The sequence below is a fragment of the Drosophila innubila genome, chromosome X (assembly GCF_004354385.1).
Source record: "Drosophila innubila isolate TH190305 chromosome X, UK_Dinn_1.0, whole genome shotgun sequence".
NCBI classification, from domain to species: domain Eukaryota; kingdom Metazoa; phylum Arthropoda; class Insecta; order Diptera; family Drosophilidae; genus Drosophila; species Drosophila innubila.
This window is the reverse complement of record NC_047626.1, coordinates 34,390,301-34,412,586: the sequence shown is the minus strand read 5'-3', so window position 1 is coordinate 34,412,586 and position 22,286 is coordinate 34,390,301. Positions and strand designations below refer to the sequence as shown.

The 22,286-nt window shown below is 37.2% G+C and overlaps 1 long non-coding RNA gene and 1 other non-coding gene across 22 annotated transcripts in view; both read right to left on the bottom strand.

Moving 5' to 3' along the window:
* LOC117794032 overlaps positions 1-19,453 on the bottom strand; it is a 100,100-nt gene extending 80,647 nt beyond the window's left edge. For 8 of the 21 annotated variants that reach the window (XR_004618332.1, XR_004618328.1, XR_004618335.1 and 5 more), the window contains exon 1: positions 1,830-2,164. This is a non-coding gene — a long non-coding RNA (uncharacterized LOC117794032). The other 13 variants (XR_004618323.1, XR_004618327.1, XR_004618322.1 and 10 more) reach the window with 13 other exon arrangements.
* Positions 4,638-4,816, bottom strand: LOC117794394. Its single transcript, XR_004618431.1, has one exon. It is a non-coding gene; the product is annotated as a 5.8S ribosomal RNA (ribosomal RNA).
* Positions 19,454-22,286: the final 2,833 nt, after the last annotated feature.

The window sequence follows — 22,286 nt, the reverse complement described above, 5'->3', positions numbered from 1 at the left end:
TCAGAAATAAACTGAGTAGATAGGGACACTAGGAATCTCGTTAATCCATTCATGCGCGTCACTTATTAGATGACGAGGCATTTGGCTATTTTTGTAGCACATTAGTTCACTACATAACGAAATGATTCCGATTGTAGCGCCACTGAATGCGTTATTTTATACCTTTTTAGATGTTGTGCCAAAGGTAGCTGGCTTTATAGGAAAAGGAAATGCAATATTGATAGCCAATACATTCAGCCATGAAACCCTGTGTGAAACATGAAAGCTCTGAATCCAGAGACTCCGCCTGACACCATCCTGGCACTAATGACAGTACTGTCACTAGCACTTAGAACATCAAGAGCCCTTAGTCTTGTTACGGACTGAAAACTCCAGATGCCCCGCCAGTTTAATGTAGCGGATACAACCTCTATGTTCTCATGTGCCTGAAAATCCCTTCGCAATACCGTTCGTATGTCCTGTCGGTCGTAGATCTGGACTTTGCTCTGGTGAGCTCTATCTAGATCATGTCCGTCTGTCACCACCTGTGCATCAAGCACGATGGCTCGGTGGTGTCGAAACGCAACCAGATCCGGCTTAAACATCCTGTTCTCTCCCTGCAGACTCGGTTCAGCAATGACGGAATAGCCTCTAGACTCAAGCTTTGAACGTGATAGCAGCTCATTAACTCCTGCCTGGCATCTATCTCGGGCCTTTCGCTGCTCGGTTTCTAGAAAGGTGATGGCCACCTCGTATTGCTCGAGGTGGGGCCATTTTATGCCACACAATCTTTTGACTCGCAACATTGGCGCCGTCCAGCGAATTGAAGGAACACCGAGACCCCCAAACGAATGGGGAGCATGGAAGAATGCGGCTGACATGTCCAACGGAAGATCTAACCATTTCCGAACGATAGACCGTACCAGTCTGTCACACTTTCTCAGAACGCCTAAAGACACACTACCAAGAGTTAGTTGGTGAAAGAGCTGTGGAAATAGGACAGTTCTGAGGGCGAATAACTTCTGTTGAGGCTTCAGGGGGGACTGCGTTAATCTCTCCAACTTTGGACCAATGTCCTCGGAAGGAGAGTAATGAGCCCTCGCTTCCGAAGTAAACTTGAGGCCGAGATACCTCCACTCCTATGAGCTCTCAGAGCTGGACACGTGCGCGAACCTATACAGAAGCTCCGTGGTTCGACCACAGTACACTTCTGTTTGGTTGCCCTTTTATACTGACCGTGAAACATTTTTCAGCATTTAAGGTAAGCCCAACGGAAGACAGAAAGCCAACCGTGGTATCCAATAGTGTCTGAAGGCCCTTCGGCGTGGAAGCAAACAACATCAAGTCATCTGCGAACGCTGCTGCGATTGTTTTTGCGTTTCCAACACTGACACCTATCTCGACGGGGAACGACCTGAGCAACCGATCGATGATCAAATTGAACAAAACGGGGGTCAAAGGATCACCCTGCTTGACTCCTCTAGCAGGGATGAATTCCTCTGACCTCCAGCCGTTACCACTAAGATAGGTGCCGCCTCCCCGGTACATGTTCCGGACATAATTGACAAAGCCCGGAGGGGCACCATAGGCGGTCAGCGTATCGAACACTGCCTTGTGAGAGACAGAGTCGAATGCCTTGCTTACATCGAGAGTCGCGATGTAGCAAGACGCGCTCCGTCTATGGTGGTCCCTCAGGACTAAGTCGACTATGGTCGCGTTATCGGCGCAACCGTCCGTGGGCAGAAACCCCCGTTGACGCGGGTCCCAATTGACTGATGAAGTCAACCGCCAATATGCAGCCAATATGGCATTAAGTTGTCTGACCACGATCGATGGCACCGATATCGGACGAAAGAGAGTCATAGTTACTCCCGCCGTTGACCCGCGCTTACTTGAATTTCTTCACTTTGACATTCAGAGCACTGGGCAGAAATCACATTGTGTCAACACCCGCTAGGGCCATCACAGTGCTTTGTTTTAATTAGACAGTCGGATTCTCCAAGTCCGTGCCAGTTCTGAATTGATTGTTAATTGACAATCGTTATAATTTAAAAGAACTAATTGGTTACCCAATTAGTATTCTTAAAAATTTCAGCAAGAAAGTTCCACAATTGGCTACGTAACTAAACTATCCGGGAACAGAAACTACCATAAATGATAGAAACTCTATTTACCCAGAACGAGCATAAACCATGTTATTGTTTCCCAATCAAGCCCGACTATCTCAATCTTCAGAGCCAATCCTTATCCCTGAAGTTACGGATCTAATTTGCCGACTTCCTTACCTACATTATTCTATCGACTAGAGACTCTTCACCTTGGAGACCAGCTGCGGATATTGGTACGGCCTGTTGAGAAGTTTGCGTGTCCCCACCATAAATTTTCAAGGTCCGAGGAGAAAATATCGACACAACAGTATATGTTATGCTTTTCTAGCCCATCTACCATATCTCTCTGCGAAAGACTTCCATGGTAGTAGGGCTATAAAACAGAAAAGAAAACTCTTCCGATACCTCTCGACGGCTTCTTTATGGTCGTTCCTGTTGCCAGGATGAGCACGAGGCCCATATTTAATAACAAACGGATACTCAACAGGTTACGGAATTGGAACCGTATTCCCTACTACCACCAAGATCTGTACCAATGACGGCTCCATGCAGGCTCACGCCAAACAATTCTATGCACACCATTGTACCTTCCTACTCACAAAAGTTTCAAAATTTATATTACAAGTAATATAAATCATCTAATTTAGCGGTAATGTATAGGTATACATCTTAAGCGCCATCCATTTTAAGGGCTAGTTGCTTCGGCAGGTGAGTTGTTACACACTCCTTAGCGGATTTCGACTTCCATGATCACCGTCCTGCTGTTTTAAGCAACCAACGCCTTTCATGGTTTCTGAATGAGTTGTTAATTTGGGCACCGTAACATTACGTTTGGTTCATCCACAGAGCCAGTTCTGCTTACAAAGTGGCCCCTGGGCACATTATATCATAACCTTAAACTTCATATCAAGAAAGTTAAGGTTCTTACCCATTTAAAGTTTGAGAATAGGTTAAGATCGTTTCGACCCTAAGGCCTCTAATCATTCGCTTTACCAGATAAGATTATTTTATACAACAGTTAAATGCACCAGCTATCCTGAGGGAAACTTCGGAAGGAACCAGCTCCTAGATGGTTCGATTGGTCTTTCGCCCCTATACTCAATTCTGACAATCAATTTGCACGTCAGAACTGTTTCGGTCTTCCAGCAGGGTTTCCCCTGACTTCAACCTGATCAAGTATAGTTCACCATCTTTCGGGTCACAGCATATATGCTCAATAATATAAATATTATCATACATAACTATATAGAACGCCCCGGGATTGTGTTAATTAACTATAAATAGTTAAAAAACTAATCCCATTAATAGTCAAGTTAATTACGCTATTAGTTTTTTATCCCAATAACTTGCACATATGTTAGACTCCTTGGTCCGTGTTTCAAGACGGGTCCCGAAGGTATCCTGAATCTTTCGCATTGTTAATCATACAAGTGCATATAATAAACACAAAAATCAATGATAATCATGCCATTATATAGTTCCGAAAAATTAACGCACTGTATTCATATAAATCTATCAGCACTTTATCAAATTTATGACATTTATTTTATGTTAAAATTCAAGCATTTTAATTTAAATAAGCAATTGACTAAATTTTTTTTATAAATTAATTGATACTAATAGATTACAATGTCCTTATATGGAAAAAATGCACACTATTATTATAATATTGTTTAAATATTACAATTTTAATGATGAATTTTCCATAATGGATATTCAGGCTCATCGGGCTTAACCTCTAAGCAGTTTCACGTACTATTTAACTCTCTATTCAGAGTTCTTTTCAATTTTCCCTCACGTTACTTGTTTACTATCGGTCTCATGGTTATATTTAGTTTTAGATGGAGTTTACCACCCACTTAGTGCTGCACTATTAAGCAACACGACTCTTTGGAAACACCATCTAATAATCATTATCGTTATACGGGCCTGGCACCCTCTATGGGTAAATGGCCTCATTTAGGAAGGACTTAAATCGTTAATTTCTCATACTAGAATATTGATGTTCCATACACTGCATCTCACATTTGCCATAAAGACAAAGTGACTTAGTGCTGAACTGATTTCTTTTCGCTCGCCGCTACTAAGAAAATCCTTATTAGTTTATTTCCTCCCTTAATTAATATGCTTAAATTCAGGGGGTAGTCCCATATGAGTTGAGGTTGTATAATAATACATATATATTTGTTATTATAAAACATGATGATTATACTAACAATTTGAAATATACTATAATTTTGAAGTTCCATAATATTGACAAATGTTTTATTCTTTATCTCATCATAAATAAGAGGCAATTCTAGTTAAAAAAAATTCTGTATGCTAGACATTCCTCAGAATTATTTGAATAAAATAAAGAATATATAATTCTTCAAATTTTCTCATACAAATATATACAACAAGAATAGTATAGATATTTCGTTATTTATATTAATATTATGAATATATTATGAGTAAATGTTTTGCAACATTACAACATATATTATCCAATAATATACCATATGTTTAAAATTACGAAAAATTTTAAACAACTTATTTAGCATAGTCTTACAACCCTCAACCATATGTAGTCCAAGCAGCACTCTAAAATTCATTAAAGTACATAACAGCATGGACTGCGATATGCGTTCAAAATGTCGATGTTCATGTGTCCTGCAGTTCACACGATGACGCACAGTTTGCTGCGTTCTTCATCGACCCATGAGCCGAGTAATCCACCGCTTAGAGTAATACAAATTTTTGTTTTATCATAGTAAGAAGGTCTCCGCCAGTCGAAAATGCTCTACTGTAGCTTCGTCCAATTGGTTATCACTATTTCTGTTTATTTAAAAAAATAATTTTATTATTTTGCTTTTAGGATTTAAATGCAAGATGAGGTTAACATCTGAAGTTGATGTATGTTCAGTAATGTCTTTCGTAGTTTCGTTTTCTCAAACATATCATATTCCAGTAGCTTCTTTAAATTGAGCAGCTCCATTTCTGAAAAATGTTTCTCCATTTCAGTTTCAGCCAAAGTCTTCACCTTGGTCCTTCCATTTTCGTCCTCATAAAACCTTTTCTGAGTTAACAAAGTTATATCCTTTGCGTTTTTACGCAGCCATTACGATCGGCTCTCTTGGTAGCCAATTTTTTGGAAACCGGCTTCTTCAGCTCTTTAGGAGTCCATTTGTAGTCGCATGGTTAAATCGTTGGGTTTTCATGGTCGTTTGGGTGGCATGTTGTAGTTCGTGGTCTCATTTTTATCTTGATCATCGTCGATATCACTGAAAATATCTTAAAAAGATTATATTAGCTAGTAACGAAAGCAGCACGAAGGGTGCGAAAGGCGACTAGCAATGTATAAGCCATGTGCCGGGTAAGCAATGTAAACAATGTCAACAATGTCGACAATGTAGACAATGCCGAAAATGTGAGAAGAGTGAGCTGGCGCACTCAAGCGAAAAAAGTTATATAAAATTGTTGAATATAAATGAATTATATTCAATTAATATTGGGTAATTATCCAACCTTGATGTTCATTATTATAACATTATAGTCCGTGATTATGAGTAATTTAGTTCGTTCATTTGGTTTTTCGCTCGCTTGTTCAGATGGAGATGTATGGAGATTTATAGTGCATTTGAAACACATTGTCGAGCTCTATAAGAATTTTGAGTACAGGATCAATCGACAATATTAAAGGCGACAGAAATATTAACTAAGATAACCAAAATTATTAATAAATATATAAATTTATATCAATATAAGTTATATCTAACGTGTAAATTAATAAAATATAAATATTATAGATAATTGCAATTGGGTGACACATTGCATTTACCTTTTTGTTTTAAATTTTTTTAGCAAGGGTTTCAGGCCATTTAAAAAAATAGATAACAACAGCAAAAATCAACCAGCAGCGTAGCCAAACCTATGAAGGATACTATTGTAGACATTGTTTATGCATTGTTGGCATTGTTTACGGATTGTCTACATTGTGTACGCGTCATGGCACAACACTGGATATCGTTACCAAACTAATAGAATATGCATTTAAGTTAGACTTATAGATCTTGACCAAAATTGGTTCCAATCGAACCACTATGTCATATAGCTGTCATAGGACCGATCGGGCGAAATCCAAGTCTTAGTATGAAAAACTTTTTTTCGTCAGTAGCAACGCGAGCGAAGCGAGCTGTGGGTACCTAATTTTCCATTATAATTAAAACTAGTGGGCCGTTGCTACAGTCGAGCATACTCGACTGTCGGAGACCCCGTACTTACTATGGCAAAAACTAAAAATGGAAAAAATTAAAAAAAAAGTTAGTATGAACACCTAGATCTCAGAGACTATACGACCTAGAGACACCAAACTTGGTATGTAGGTTCCTCTATATTGCAAGCAGATCAAGTTTGTTTCCGGATTTGACCACGCACCCTTTACCGCCTAAAAATCGAAATTTCATATCCAAATTATAAGAACAATTTAAAAGCTAGTGACACCAAACTTAGTATGTAGATTCCTCTATATTGCAGGAATATCGAGCTTATTTCTTTTTTCGATCGGACCACTATATCATAGGAACCATCGGGTGAAAATCAAGTCTTAGTATGAAAATCTTTTATGTTTTATGAGACATCGTAGCCAATCTTATAGAATATACATTTAAGTTAACTAAATATTTTTTAATTTTTTCCATTATTAGTTCGATTGTTCCTATGAAAGCTATATGGTATGGTAACCTGTTTTTGAGCAAATTTCGTCAGGGGCTTCCCAAATATACAACCTGTGAGTTTGGTTAAGATATCTTTACAAACAAAAAAGTTGTTCATACAATAACTATATTTTTTCATACAAATGCCGTGTGGTGACCTTTGTCCCGTTTTTGGGTCCATCAAATGATCTCCGATCGGACTCAAAATTAGCAAGGATATTTTTGAGGTAAAAACGAATATTTTTCAGCCCTGTGCTCATTGATATCGCCAACTAGAAAAAACTCGTTACAAGCCGCGGCCAGGCTAATGTTGACCTATATCAAGTTTATTTTAGAACTTGGCCACGCCCACGTCCGCCCACGTAAATGATATAAAATGTAATAACAAGAGCAATTTTAAAGCTGCAGCCTTGAGACTTGGCACACAGGACATGGTTTTAAGAAGTGCTAAAAATTTAATCGAGATCGTTTAATAAACAGAGAAGATATACCAAATTTGGTGACAATACTGCTATGTTGTGCACGCAGATTAGGTTTTTGCCAAGCCCCCCAATTTGTCTGTAATCGACAGAAAACTAAAATATCCAATTACAAGACCAATTTAATAGGTAAAGTATTTAAATTCAGCATATGTTTCACTTTGCACACCGCCTGGATGGGTGGGGCAGCAGGTACAAATTTTTTGTTAATGTTATAATAACATTATATAATTTAAGTTATACATGTTATATCAATGTTATATTAACATAGTGTAATTTATGTAAGGCATGTTATATGAATGTGATGTTAAAATAATATAATGTAAATATACATTTCTTCTCTTAATTTAATTGTTTATTTAGTGATGGTAATCTCCAAATGTTAAAACCAGTGATTGAAAATGCTATGCTACATCAGAGTATTTTTTTTTTGCTGCCGCTATTGCTCTGATTTCGATCGGCTCTGAAGCACAGCAGAGAGCACAAAAACAAAACGGTTGCTCTTCTGCTCTGCTTTGTAGCACAGATCGTCGGAGTACAGAGTAATAGCATAAGAAAAAAATGTGCGGCTGACTATTTGTAGTTGTAGTAAGAGCGCAAGCATCGACAGCGAGATGACGAGCGAACGAAAATAATGTTTGTGCTTATGCGACAGAGCATATGCATTCTTTGTCTCTTTCCCTTCTGTTGATGCTCTCGTTGCTGCTTCGTAGTCTCTCTTTGTAGTTGCTCTCTAAGCAGCTCTGTATTTTGCCGCATATCAGATTTTACCGCTATATTTTGTTTTGGTAGACATGCACTTATTATTTAATGTTTTTTTTTTGTAATATGTTTCATTCATATATATAATTAGTAAAGACACTATTGGAAAAGAAATACATAAATTCTTATAATTTGAAATTAACGTCTTTAACGGCAATATCAAGTATGCGGCAAAATACAGAGCTGCTTAGAGAGCAACTACAAAGAGCGACTACGAAGCAGCAACGAGAGCAACAACAGAAGGGAAAGAGATAAAGAATGCATATGTTCTGTCGCATAAGCACAAACATTATTTTCGTTCGCTCAGCTCGCATCTCGCTGTCGATGCTTGCGCTCTTACTACAACTACAAATAGTCAGCCGCACATTTTTAGCTTATGCTATTACTCTGTACTCCGACGTTCTGTGCTACAAAGCAGAGCAGAAGAGCAACCGTTTTGTTTTTGTGCTCTCTGCTGTGCTTCAGAGACGATCGAAATCAGAGCAATAGCGGCAGCAGAGCAATATTTTTATTGAAATTGCTGCTATGTAGCAGCAAATGCAAACACTGTTTAAAACACAAAAAAAAACTTCTCAACGAGGTAAAAGCCTAGTGACGAAAGCAATTTCTAGCCCCAAATTTTCTGATATGCAATTTTGTGACATACAAAATTCAGTTTAATATAAAAATTTTAAACAAAAATATAAATTAATAAAAAAAACACGAAAATTGGCATCGTGCACTGTGCGCAAAAAGGGTGAGCTTCTTTGTACATAAAAATTAATAGTAGTAGTGGTAGTAGTTCTTTTATTATAAGAATTTCTTTTATATACACAAACGAGATATTTGTTACTTTAAAGGAACTGATAATTAAGGTTTACGACCTCGCTTCTGGCTCTGAAGATGAGAGAAATCGTGTAGGGATCGTACTGCTCGTAAAATTAATTGGATGCTCCGATCTTGTAATTAAGCAACTTGTATGATACTCGTGTTGGATTTTGGCGTGCAGAGGTTTTGAAGTTATGTCGAGCTCTGCTATGGATGATACGAAGCACGTCACTTTGCAAGTTAGTCCAAGTTGCCGGATCACTTATATTGAATTATTCGTGTGCCAGACACTCCCACGTATTAAAAAATTGGGAATATGTGTCCTTAGCCATATTCGAGATTATAAAAGGTAGTCTATGTTGCTGCATTTTTTGGCTTTATTAATGTATTTAAAATGTGTCTCCAGCGTGCTTATATAAATCTCTGATAGTCCTGTCTCCAAGTGTAGCGCATAAGTATGTGTGTTTTGAGGCAAGAAAAATAATCTTTTTAACATAGGCAGTACCAAAACAGTTTCTCAACATCTTTGTATCTACTGAATCCCCTTACTTCTGCTCCGTAGCACATAATCGTTCTTGCAGTAGCCTGGAACATCTTATTCTTCGTGCTTGAGCTAACGAACTTATTGGAAAATATAGTTTTCGATGTGCTGTTTATGGCGCGTTTTGAGTCTCTGATCTTATATTTAAGGTGCTTGTTGAACGACATATTCGGAGTAAGTGTTATGCCTAGGTATTTGTACTCCCCATTCAGACTCCTCTTTTCCGCAGGTGCTAGCCGACCACTGCCTGCTCGAATAACCATGACTTTTAATTTCGCAGTGCTAATTTTGAGGCTCCATTTTTCACAACATGCATGAGTAGCATCGATCATCATCCATAAATTTCTGACACAATTTCGTCGACAAATAGGGCGAAAAGCAGCGGGCTGAGTAGGCACCCTTGTTTGACTCCACGATTTGTTGGGAACCACTCTGGCATATTGCTGCCGTACCACACGGCCGTTTGGCCATTGTTGGTGTAAAGGCTTTGTATCATTCTTAGCATTTTAGTTGATACTCCAGAGCTGCATAGCTTTAGCATTAGGCACTTGCGGTCAATAGTATCAAATGCGGCTTTGAAATCGATGAAAAACAAATATAGTTTCTTCTTTTCTTCCACGAAAAGTCTTGCTACCGATGTAAGAACGAAGATGCTATCGACCGTTGAATATCCTTTGGAAAACCCGGACTGATATTCGCAAAGCATCCTGATTCGCTCTGTAAAGTAGTTGGGCCGTGTTAACAGGATTGAAGTAAACGTTTTAACAATGGCATTTAAAAATGATATGCCCCTATAGTTCTCAACATTTCTTGGATCGCTTTTTTTCCAAATAGGAAAGATAATGTTTTTCTGAAAGCTTCTTGGGACCACTCCTGGTACACGGAGCTTTGCCTTTTTTGCTGCCCTGTATTGCTTCACATAGCTCCTGCATGGTAACGACATTATCCAGTTCATTTACTAAGACATGCGATGGAGAATACAAAGATAACAATTCGATAGTATCATCACATAAAAGATTTTTGAAGTAGCTGGTCAGTTGATTGCACGATACTTCTATTCTTTTATTTTCCGTTGTGCTGTTAAGTCTTCTCACGGTCGACCAAAATGCTTTGCTGTCTTTTATGTCGCTAATTGTGTTTTCCAGGACATAAAAATACTGGCGCTGCTTTTTTAGACCCCGTACTTAAAAAAAGTACAGGGGTCTATTGGGTTTTTTTTTATCGAATATGTGCGTAACAGGCAGAAGGAGGCGTGGCAGACCAGCATCAATAGCCAAGTCGATATAGCAATGTCCGTGTGTCTGTCTGTCTGTCTGTCCGTCTGTCCGTCCGTCTGTATGAACACCTAGATCTCAGAGACTATAAGAGCTAGACATACCAAACTTGGTATGTAGGTTCCTCTATATTGCAAGCAGATCAAGATTGTTTCAGAATTTGGCAACGCGCCCTTTATCGCACAAAGCTCGATTTAGAAATATCATATCCATATTATAATGGCAATTTGAAAGTTAGAGACACCAAACTTGGTATGTAGGTTCCTCTATATTGCAAGTAGATCAAGTTTGTTTCTTTTTTGAATCGGACCACCATATCATATAGCGCCCATAGGAACAATAACACGAAAACATGTTTTTGTATGAAAAACTATTTTGTTTAATGAGATATCCTAACCAAACTGATACAATAAGCATATAACTTGGTTTTATATATTCTGTCCAAAGTTGGTTCAAATCGGACCACTAAATCAAATAGCTGTCATAGGACCGATCGGGTGAAAATCAAGTCTTACTACGAACAACTATTCTGTTTAATGAGATATCATAACCAAAATATAAATATATAAAACCTGATTTTATATATTCTGTCCAAAGTTGGTTCAAATCGGAGCACCATATCATATAGCTGACATATGACTGATCGGGCGAAAATTAAGTCTTAGAATGAAAAACTTTTGTTTAATGAGATATCGTAACCAAACTGATACAATATGCATAAAACTTGGTTTTATATGGCCTGTCCAAAGTTGGTTTAAATCGGACCACTATATCATATAGCTGTAATAGGACCGATCGCGCGAAAATCAAGTGTTAGTATGAATATCTTTTATGATTTATGAGACATCGTAACCAATCTGATAAAATATGCATTTAAGCTAACTAAATATTCTTTAGTTTTTCCATTATTAGTTTATGCCATAGTAAGTACGGGGTCTCCGACAGTTGAGTATGCTCGACTATAGCACAGGCCCACTAGTTTTACTAGATTTTTGTAAAAATTATTTTTCTCCGGATAAGATTTTTTGGCTTCGCTGTCATTTGACCGTCGTGCTTGTTTTAGCATGCGCATTGATATTTTTCTGGCTAGCTCACATTCAATATCATACCACACTTGTTTATTTCGCTGGCATCTGAAGTTTTGCATGAGCTGGGCTGAATTTCGAATGGCTTCAATCAGTTTTGTTATCTTGTCCTGTGTGTGATTTGTGGGCATCATTAGAGTATGCTACCGTAGATTTTAGTTATACCTGTCCTTGTGTCTGTCATACCATTTAAGTTTGGGCAACAGGTTTGGAGGCGTGGCAATATGCTCTGTGTTCACGCATATATCTACCGCCAGCGGCATGCGATCAGAGAAAATTTCCTCCAGCACTCTTAACTCCAATGTGTATGTATGCCAGTTACCTCGCATTATACAGTAATCAATTGTTGAATTGGCTTGCCCACGAGTAAAAGTATAACAGCCTTCTGTGTCTCCCAGAGTTCTGAAGTTCAGTATTGTTAAATCGAAAGAGTCACACAGGTCTATTATCTTTTCCCTTTTAGAATCTTGTATGTGGTCTTTTGCTGATCTTTCTGACATTTTAAGAAAGTTGTTATTTTCTACCTTCGATGCGCAATCCGTTGTACCTATTCTTCCATTGAGGTATCCAGCTATTAAATTTATCCTCCTTTCTTTTACTAACCAATCGAAAAGCTTATTTTAAGGCGCTTCCCAGTTTGAGCAATTGAGATACAATGTATTACATTTCTCCACGTATTCTTATTTCAATAGTTTTGATGTTGCCGAGCGTTAAAAAAAACAATTGAACTTTTGCCTTAGTTTATGCTTGATTCCCAGCAGAACTCCTCCACTTGCACGTCCTCTATTGGCATTTCTTTTCGCAGGAACCCATTGTAGGTCGAATGCTCAGATGTATAAATCAAACTTCTGCGCATTTTGTTCAACAAACGTTTCATATAGACAGATAATATCATATTAGTGTAGTAGATTAAAAATCGCTTTAGCAATAGCTTAGATTTTAGGCCATCTATATTATACGTAAAAAGTTTTATTTAATAAATTTCATCTGACTGGGTTATGTTCTTATCAATTTGTATAGAATAATTTGATTAGTATTATTGCTAGGGCTATTTATCTGATCTCTCATTGTTGACACTAGTTTTTTGGCTCCTGCAACTTGTTCAAGAGATGCTTATTTGCAAAGAGTGACTGGCTTGTAATGATCCTATAAATTTCTTTAAGCACAAGGTCTGCGGGTTGGCCTTTATGCATAAGCTGTTTCGTGTCATTGATGTACATCCATTTGCTCCGTACATTGATTGTGTAATCTTTTACGAAAATTTTAGTATTTCTGTCCCTCTGACTGAGCTCTTTCTTGAGCTGCAGCAGCACAGATTTATGTTCTTGTTTTTATGCGCTCAAGTCTCTTTCAACATAAAGATTTGTTCCGGCCAAGGTTTAACCATTTTTTTGCGATTTCAGCGGTCATAGATGCTACTACTAATTCTGCCACCAGACCCACAGAACTATTTCGCTCATTTCAAAATTTTAATGTCGCGAACGTGTATGTTTGAAATCATTATTTTATCTTTAACTAGTGGGCCGGTGCTACAGTCGAGCATACTCGACTTTCGGAGACCTCGTACTTACTATGGCAAAAACTAATAATGTAAAAAATTAAAAAATATTTAGTTAACTTAAATGTATATTCCATCAGATTGGTTACGATGGCTCATAAAACATAAAAGTTTTTCATACTAAGACTTGATTTTCACCCGATCGGTCCTATGACAGCTATATGATATAGTGGCCCGATTCAAACCTACTTTAGACAGGATATTTAAAACCAAGTTTAATGCATAATCTATTAGTTTGGTTACGATATCTCATAAAACAAAAAAGTTTTTCGTACTAAGACTTGATTTTCACCCGATCGGTCCTATACAGCTATATGATATAGTGTCCGATTTGAACCAACTTTGGACAGGATATATATTATTGCATCAGTTTGGTTACAATATCTCATTAAACAAAAAAGTTTTTCATACTAAAACTTGATTTTCGACCGATTGTTTCTATGGGCGCTATATGATATAGTGGTCCGATTAAATAAAGAAACAAACCTGATCTGCCTGCAATATTAAGGAATCTACATACCAAATTTGGTGTCACTAGCTTTTAAATTGTTCTTATAATTTGGATATGAAATTTTTTTTTCGATTTGTGGGCGATAAAGGAGGCGTGGCCAAATTTTGAAATAAACTTGATCTGCTTGCAATATAAAGGAACCTACATACCAAGTATGATCTAGGTAGTAGAGATCTAGGTGTTCATACAGACGGACGGACAGACAGACAGACAGACGGACATTGCTATATCGACTTGGCTATTGATGCTGATCAAGAATGTATATACTTTCTAGGGTCTGCCACGCCTCCTTCTGCCTGTTACGCACATATTCGTTAAAAGAAACCCAATAGACCCCTGTACTTTTTTTAAGCACGGGATCTAAAAATCTTCTCTACCTCCTCTGTAGTGGCTTTAACTTTTTGTATGCTTCTAACAATGACATTCTTGGCCTTGCTTTTATCGACTAACCTCGATAATTTCTTTCTGTCAACATTTCTGTCAGCGCGTAGTTGATCAATGTCCGCTTTCAGTAGAATGTTTTCCTTTTGTAGCAAATCGATTTCTTCGGAAAGTTCACCCGTTTGTTCTTTAATGTCGTTTATATCATCTTTTGTTGCCACACTCGAGGGCGTCGAGACGGATAATTGCGTTGAATTTGCAGTTCCTTCCATGTTATTCCCTTTCTGCGGCGATCTCCTAACTGGCATTTTAAATCTAACGTCGAGGTGGCTCCTAAAAGTATGCTGCAGTTTCGAATTACGGCTATTAGTATTTTCGCACACTCTTTTTGAAAAGAATAGCAACTCTGTGTTTGCGTGCTTTGTGAATGCCTATGCCAGCTGTTTTTTGTTGTTGTTTTCAGTCTAGTGTTAAGCCAGAATTGCAATTGCTGCTATCCCGCGATTTTCACTTTCACGGAGTCGTTAGCACCGTGATTAACGTCTGCATGAGGGGTCCAGCAAGGTATGCATCCAAGTATTGACAGCGTTTTGATTGCAGCTATCGCCTTAAATTATTAAAAGCCTTGGAGCTCCTCAGAAACACGTCCGACCCGCTCAACACTCAAACTCAATCAATCAAAGCCAGATTGTAAAATATATAAATTAATTTGTTGAATTTCTTTCATATTTAAAAAATATTTTTTTATTGCTACAGTCGAGAGTACACTACGGTCGGAGAACCCGTACCTACTATGAAAAAATAAATTGATCATACTAATACTTGGATTTCGCCCGATCGGTTCTATATGCATTTAAAAAAGACGCTTAGATCCTGACCAAAGTTGGTTTTAATCGAACCACTGTATAATATAGCTGTCATAGGACCGATCGGGTGAAAATCAAGTCTTAGTATGAAAAGCTTTTATGTTTAATGAGCCATCGTAACCAATCTGATAGAATATACATTTAAGTAAACTAAATATATTTTAATTTTTTCCAATATTAGTTTTTGCCATAGTAAGTACAGGGTCTCCGACAGTCGAGTATGCTCGACTGTAAAACCGGCTTACTAGTTTTAGTTATATTTTTATTTAAAATTTGTATATTGAACTTTATTTGTTCGTCACAAAATTGGATATCAGAAATTTTTGGGCTGGAATATGCTTTTGTCACTAGACTTTTACCTCGTGAAGAGGATTTTTTGGGAGATATCAGAAATTTATGCAATTGCTTTTCTTTGACATTATATTATAACTATCATTAATGCAGACAGATATTAAAATATGTAAATGTATTTGTTAAATTTCTTTCATATTTAAAAAAGAAATTTTTCTTTAACAATAAAGAGAAAAAGAACACATAAATTGTATAAGCGTTGCAGAGGCAACTGATTTCTATATATAGCTTCTGCATCCTACCAAAATGCAGTGCTTTAGCTCTTTTCTTATTGGGATTGGCTCTGAGGAGTGGTGCTATTCCAAAATATATAGATGCCAGCCTACCGCACTTGTTATCTTTTCACAATATCGAATTTATGATAATTCCTTAAATCTTGGAGCAGAACTCAGCGGGAAGTAGACAGGATTTGAGGACTAGTTGGTTCAAGTATGGGCAATGAAGATCGAATGATTTAGAAAGGCTTAAATTATGCAGTTGTTGATGTGGATAGTTTTTCTACATCGATGGGTATAGGTGAATTTATTGCTTAAGTTTTTTGGGAAGCATTGAATGAGAGGCTTAGATCTTGTAGAAATGCTCCGGAATTATAATTTTTAATTAGTTTCAAAATTTCTAATGGTTTCGGATTAAACTGGATTTGTAGATTGAATGTTTTCGACAACATAATCGGAGTCCCTTCACTATTATAACTGCTAAACTTATCATCGCTTCTACAGAATCTATCAACTCAAGCAATTGTTCATTTTAAATTGCTTATAAATTAATATATTTTATAAATAATAGACACTTAAATTAAATTAAATTGCTTATTAATAGTTAAATTAGTGTTTACCAACTCAAAAAAAACTTTATAAGCAATAAATAGCAAAATTATCGCAAAAAGTCGCGTTCGATATTCCCTTGTGCTGCAAGGAACGGCCATTTATTTTTTCGCTCAAATCGACAAGGCCGTCTACAGAAGGTCTTCAGTTTTTATCTTTTTAAGAATGCTTCTAGTTGTACTATAGTTGTAATAATATTACCTACTAGCAGTCTAATACACAAATCGATGGACTTAGTTAATATATTTTTTTTGGTGATTGAAATTGCAATTCATTTGGTCATAAATAAATTTGGTATTTTTCACAATTTCAATGTTTTATATGCTTTTTCCACGACCACTCACATTTGCCACATTTGCTCACATTTGAATGTGCCTCATATTTGGCTTTCCACGACCAAATGTGAAACAGTTAAGACACCCAAAGCAAAGCAGCTGTTCGGCTTCTGTGCACAAATTATAAAAAGCAGACAATAACAACATTTTATTATTTATTATGATGTTATAATTGGCGAAAATTTAATTCCTACCGATCTTATTGATAAAACAGCTGGTTAAGGTGATAATTGCTTTTTTTTACGAGTTTATCGATAAACATCGCGTGTTCGATAAAAAAATACTGAAATTCACCGGGTCGAATGACAAAAAATCGGCTCATTCATTATGAATGAGCCAAAATGATCATTCGGATTTTGTACTGAAATGAAGTCCACATTTCGGCCAAATGATGAAAATGGCGTGGAATGAGCGAAATGTGCTATCGTGGAAATAGGCTATTACAAAATTCTGTAAAAAAAACACTTCATTGGATAGTAATCAAATAAATTTAAAAGCGTCTAAACACATAATAAATATACTCGAAAAGCAAAATGTATTAGTTTTCCATTTATAATCTAAAAACGGAATACCGTCTGCAGACGGTCTTACCGTTAGAGGGTTAATATCTTGAAAATGCGAATTTTTACAGATATATGGGATATATCAAAAAACGCGGTATATATAATATATTAAAATTTAATAAAGAAGTTAAATGTAGTTTTTTCGAAAATCTGTAAAATTTTACCTGAGCACTTTAAAAAAAAAAGAACAAGGGTACGCCTAAAAGCCCCTAATCTTTACTTTCCAACGATATAAAGGACATAGCTGTAGCGTATATGGTTTGGAAACTGTTAACGATTTAATCAACTTTGCTCAGGATTAATAAAACCAAGTTAAATGCGCATTGTATCAGTTTGGTTGAGATATCTCATAAAACCAAAAAATGTTAGTACTAAAACGTGATTTTCGACCGATAAAAAAATGTATATATCAAGTTAATAAGTAATATCTTCCAAACCCCTCAGCCAAAATTTATGTGTCATTAAAAAATCGTTAGAGCCGTTTTGTCAGAATCGCCAAAATGTAAGATAACAAACCTTATTCCACCTATAAATGTTACCTGAGTACTTTAGAAAAAGTTTACGCCTAAAAGCGCTTAAACACAATGTTTGCGTTAATACTTTTTCAAACGTTATTTCACTATATTATTAATTAAGACACCACTGTAAACTATCAGCTGAGAGCCCTCATGAAGGAGCAAAGGCTCTATAATTTCATTGCCATTGTATCACACACTTGATATTGTACTTTTACATGAAATTATTAAAACACTTGAAATTGAACCATCAACATAACCACAACTTCTTTTTCACTCTGCTGATTGGCAGAGCACGTACATTTTGGCAACCGTGACAGGACAGCGGCAGTTTGGATGTTATTTGTCTGATATAAAAGATCTTAAATAGTGTTTGAGAAGCTGCTACATAATCCATAGATTTGGTCACTGGGACCCACACACATCGCTCGTGGCGGAGATATTGTTCTCGAAAGAATTTGCTCGTTGGTCCGCACGCTAATATCCACTTTCATTAAATCATCACTTAGCAAAGGAAACAGTGAGTGCAGTTGGCAACAGCAAAATCAACCGCATAGAACTCAGCAACAACACACAAGGTTTGGTCAGCTATAAAATTAACCGTTGCCTCTCGGTGAATTTCTCATTCTCAATCGAAATTGAGTAAGTCACAAGTGTCTCTCATTTTTCAAAATTGAGTTCATTGCACGAGAAAGAGTGATGAATATCTCAAAGTCTTCTACTTAACCTCACACATCGAGACTTTTCACGTTCTTCGAAATTCGCACTCCACTTCTTCGCGCATTTTCGACGTCTGTTACTGTACAATTGGATGCTATTGAATATTAATTTGTGTTTCTACGCATATGAGATAAATTCACGATGACCAAGCCAGAAGAGCAATTAGTGGTCTACAATCGCGAAAAACTGATTTTTCTGCACAGCATTCGTAAAATAAAACAAAGGGAAGAGAGTAACGAAGAAATTGAAGCAGTTCTTCAATGCTGTTTACAAGTGTTGGAGGCGCTTTACAAACAATTGCAGCAACTCCAATCAAACATCGAAAAGGGAAGAGGTGGAAGAAGTATTTGTGGAGGCAAAGGTAGCTATTTTAAAGCGATCGGGCTGCAATAAACCTCAAAGAGCCGACGAAACAAGCTTCTTAAACGTATCATGCACTGCCACACATCATACGCGTTTACCATCGCTCAAGCTACCAAAGTTAGATGGTAAATACGGCGACTATAAGCGTTTCATTAAAGCGATTACAAACATGGTTCACTACGCTGACAGTATATTTACGGTGGACAAGTTCAATCATCTTCTTGGTTGTTTATCAGATGGTGCTTTGAGAGTAATATCGCAATTTGATGTGACAGAGGAAAATTTCCCCAAGGCGTTGAATCAACTCAAGGAACGCTACGATATTTTCGAATCAAATTACCAATCTATTCAACATTTCGAACATGAAAACATCGGACGCAAGTAGGCACAGGTCAACACCAATATTTCAAAAGAAGCAGGAGAAGTATCAGTGCAAAACGAATCAGTCCACTGAGAGAGCGTTTGTAACCGCACAGGCAAGCTGCGTATTGTGCAATGCAGTGGATGACAATCTTGGGAAATGCCCATCATTTGTGATATTAAACTTAAATGAACGCTTCAAGACTGTGAAACGAGCAAAGGTCACATGGTGGCGAAATGCACATCAAAATTCAGGTGTCGTATATGTTAAGGATTTCACCACTCTTGCTCACATCGTTTTAATCAACCGGAGCAGCCCTTGAACGTATCTTCTTCGTCTGGAGCCGCAGCTAATGAGAACGGGACAACACACGTCGTGTGCCGCTAGATCGGCTGTCCAAACGTGCACTAATTCCTACCGCAGCGATCCTCATAATGGATAGGTATGGCACATTTCAGCCTGCCCGAGTGCTACTAGATTCTGGATCCGAAATAAGCTTTATCACAGAGACGAAGCGTCTCCAGCTGCAATTTCAGCGACAACAATTTAAAATCTCAGGCATTGCGGATGTTCGCGCGAAATTGAGTTATTCAGTGTCGACTACCATCAAGTCAAGAGTCACATCAATGGAGTGGTCTCTCCAATTTGCTGTAACCAAGACAGTTTCACTAACACAGCCAGAGCACGCTGTAGACACATCACGATGGACAATTCCAAAAGGCATTGAGCTAGCTGATCCGCTATATTTCAAACCTAATAAAGTCGACCTTCTTATTAGCACACATGAGCTCTTTGATTTACTTTCAGATGGTAAAATCTCCTTAGACGCAAATCTACCATGTTTACTCAACACATCTCTTGAATGGGTAGTTGGTGGAAAAATTGATGAGCCGCCACCCACTAGAGCCCAGGTTTCACTTGCAAGCGGGCAAGTTCTCACAATCACTGCGGACGGCAGTTCGCGCTAGTGACGAAAGCAGCACGAAGGGTGCGAAAGGCGACTGGCAATATATACAGCTAATATGGAAAATTGTCTATGACTGTCCGATCAGATCGAGTTATATACCGATCGAAAGGTTAAGTGCTATTACAAATGGCATACTAAAACTTCTTCTAACTCACCTGGTTCATGAGATAGGGGGGTGTAAATGGGAGGGTAAAAATTTAAACGATCGCAGCTAATGGGTCGCGTCGATTGATACCTCGGTCACGCAAATCCGACAACTAGTATAATAGATAATTAAATTTGAAATTTTTAGTGGACAATGCCAATTTTTTTTTGTGGAATATCAGAAATTTTTGAAATTTTTTTTGCTTTTGACATTGTAAGTTTATTATTAATGCAGGCAAATAGTAAAATATATAAATTTATTTGTTGAACGTATTTTATATTTAGAAAAAATTGTTTCTTTAATCATAAAGAAAAACTAGGGGGCTCCGCCCCCTGCTCGCTTTGCTCGCGTTGCTACAGCCGAGCATACTCTACTGTCGGAGACACCGTTTCATAGTAAGGAAATAAAATTTTTTCATACTAAGACTTGGATTTCGCCCGATCGTTCCTATGACAGCTATATGATATGATAGTTCGATTAGATCAAACTTCGGTCAGGATATATAAGTCTAACTTAAATGCATATTTTATTAGTTTGGATACGATATCTCATAAAACAAGAAAGTTTTTCATACTAAGACTTAATATTGGACCGATCGGTCCTATGACAGCTATATGATATAGTGGTCCGATTTGAACCAACTTTGGTCAGGATATATAAAACCAAATTAAATGCATATTGTATTATTTTGGTTAAGATTTCTCATAAAACATTAAAGTTTTTCACAGTAGAGCTTGATTTTCACTCGATTGGTCCTATGACAGCTTTATGAAATAGTGGTCCGACATGAACCAACTTCGGTCAGGATGTATAAAACTAACCTAAATGAATATGCTATCTATTTGGTTAAAATATCTCACTAAACTAAAAAGTTTTTCATACTAAAACCTAACTTTGACCCGATCGGTCCTATGACAGCTATATGAAATAGTGGTCCGATTTGATCGAACTTTAGTCAGGATATATAAAACCAAGTTAAATGCATATTGTATCAATTTGGTTGAAATATCTCAAGAAACCAAAAAGTTTTTCGTACTAAAACGTGATTTTTGACCGATAGAAAAATGTATTTATTCATTAAACAGGTAATATCTTCCAGACTTTTCAACCAAAATTTATGTTTCATATACCAAAAAAACGCGAAATTGTACGTATTATAACATATTTAGCAAAAATCGTTAGAGCCGTTTTGTCACAAAACGCCAATATATAAGCTGAAAAACATTATATCACCTGTAAAATGTTCCCTAAGCACTTCACAAAAAAAGTTTAAGGGTACGCATAAAAGCCCCAAAAAGCCCCAACAGCCCCATTAGCTGCAATCATTTAAATTTTCTCCCTCCCACTTACACCCCGTATCTCATGACCCAAGTGAATTAGAAAAAGTTTTAGTACGCCATTTTGTTAGTTAGGACTAAGCCTTTCGATCGGTGTATAACTCGATCTGATCGGACAGTCGTAGCAAATTTTCCAACTTAGCTGTATATAGTTAGTCGCCTTTCGCACCCTTCATGATGCTTTCGTCACTAACGCGAACTGCCGTTCGCAAAAAGAAACCAGAAAATTGTATTCAGCACTGCGCGCAAAAGGGTGAGCTACCACGAACATATTAAATACTTTTTGTCACAAAATTGGATATCAGAAATTTATGGGCTGAAATATGCTTTCGTCACTAGAGTTTTACCTCGTGTAGACTTTTTTTTTGTGTGATAACAAAAATTTTTGCATATTCTTTTGCTTTTGACATTGTAACTTTTCTTCAAAAATAAAGAGAAGAAAACATAAATTTAATATGCGCTGCAGAAAGACACAACTAGTTTAATTCATTTTACCCGAATAGCCCTGAGCAACTTTTTTTCAAGTTTCTTCATAAGACTTTCAGGACTGATAAATTTTAGGTCCCTGAATTCGAAAAAATTATTATTTTTGTTCGTCCTTATCAGGATAATAGACAGGACCATTTTTTCGGCTGTTACCATATGGTAACGCTAGTACTCACAGGGTACTGGTATCACTGCGGACGGCAGTTCGCGTTAGTGACGAAAGCATCACGAAGGGTGCGAAAGGCGACTTACAATATATACAGCTGAGTTGGAA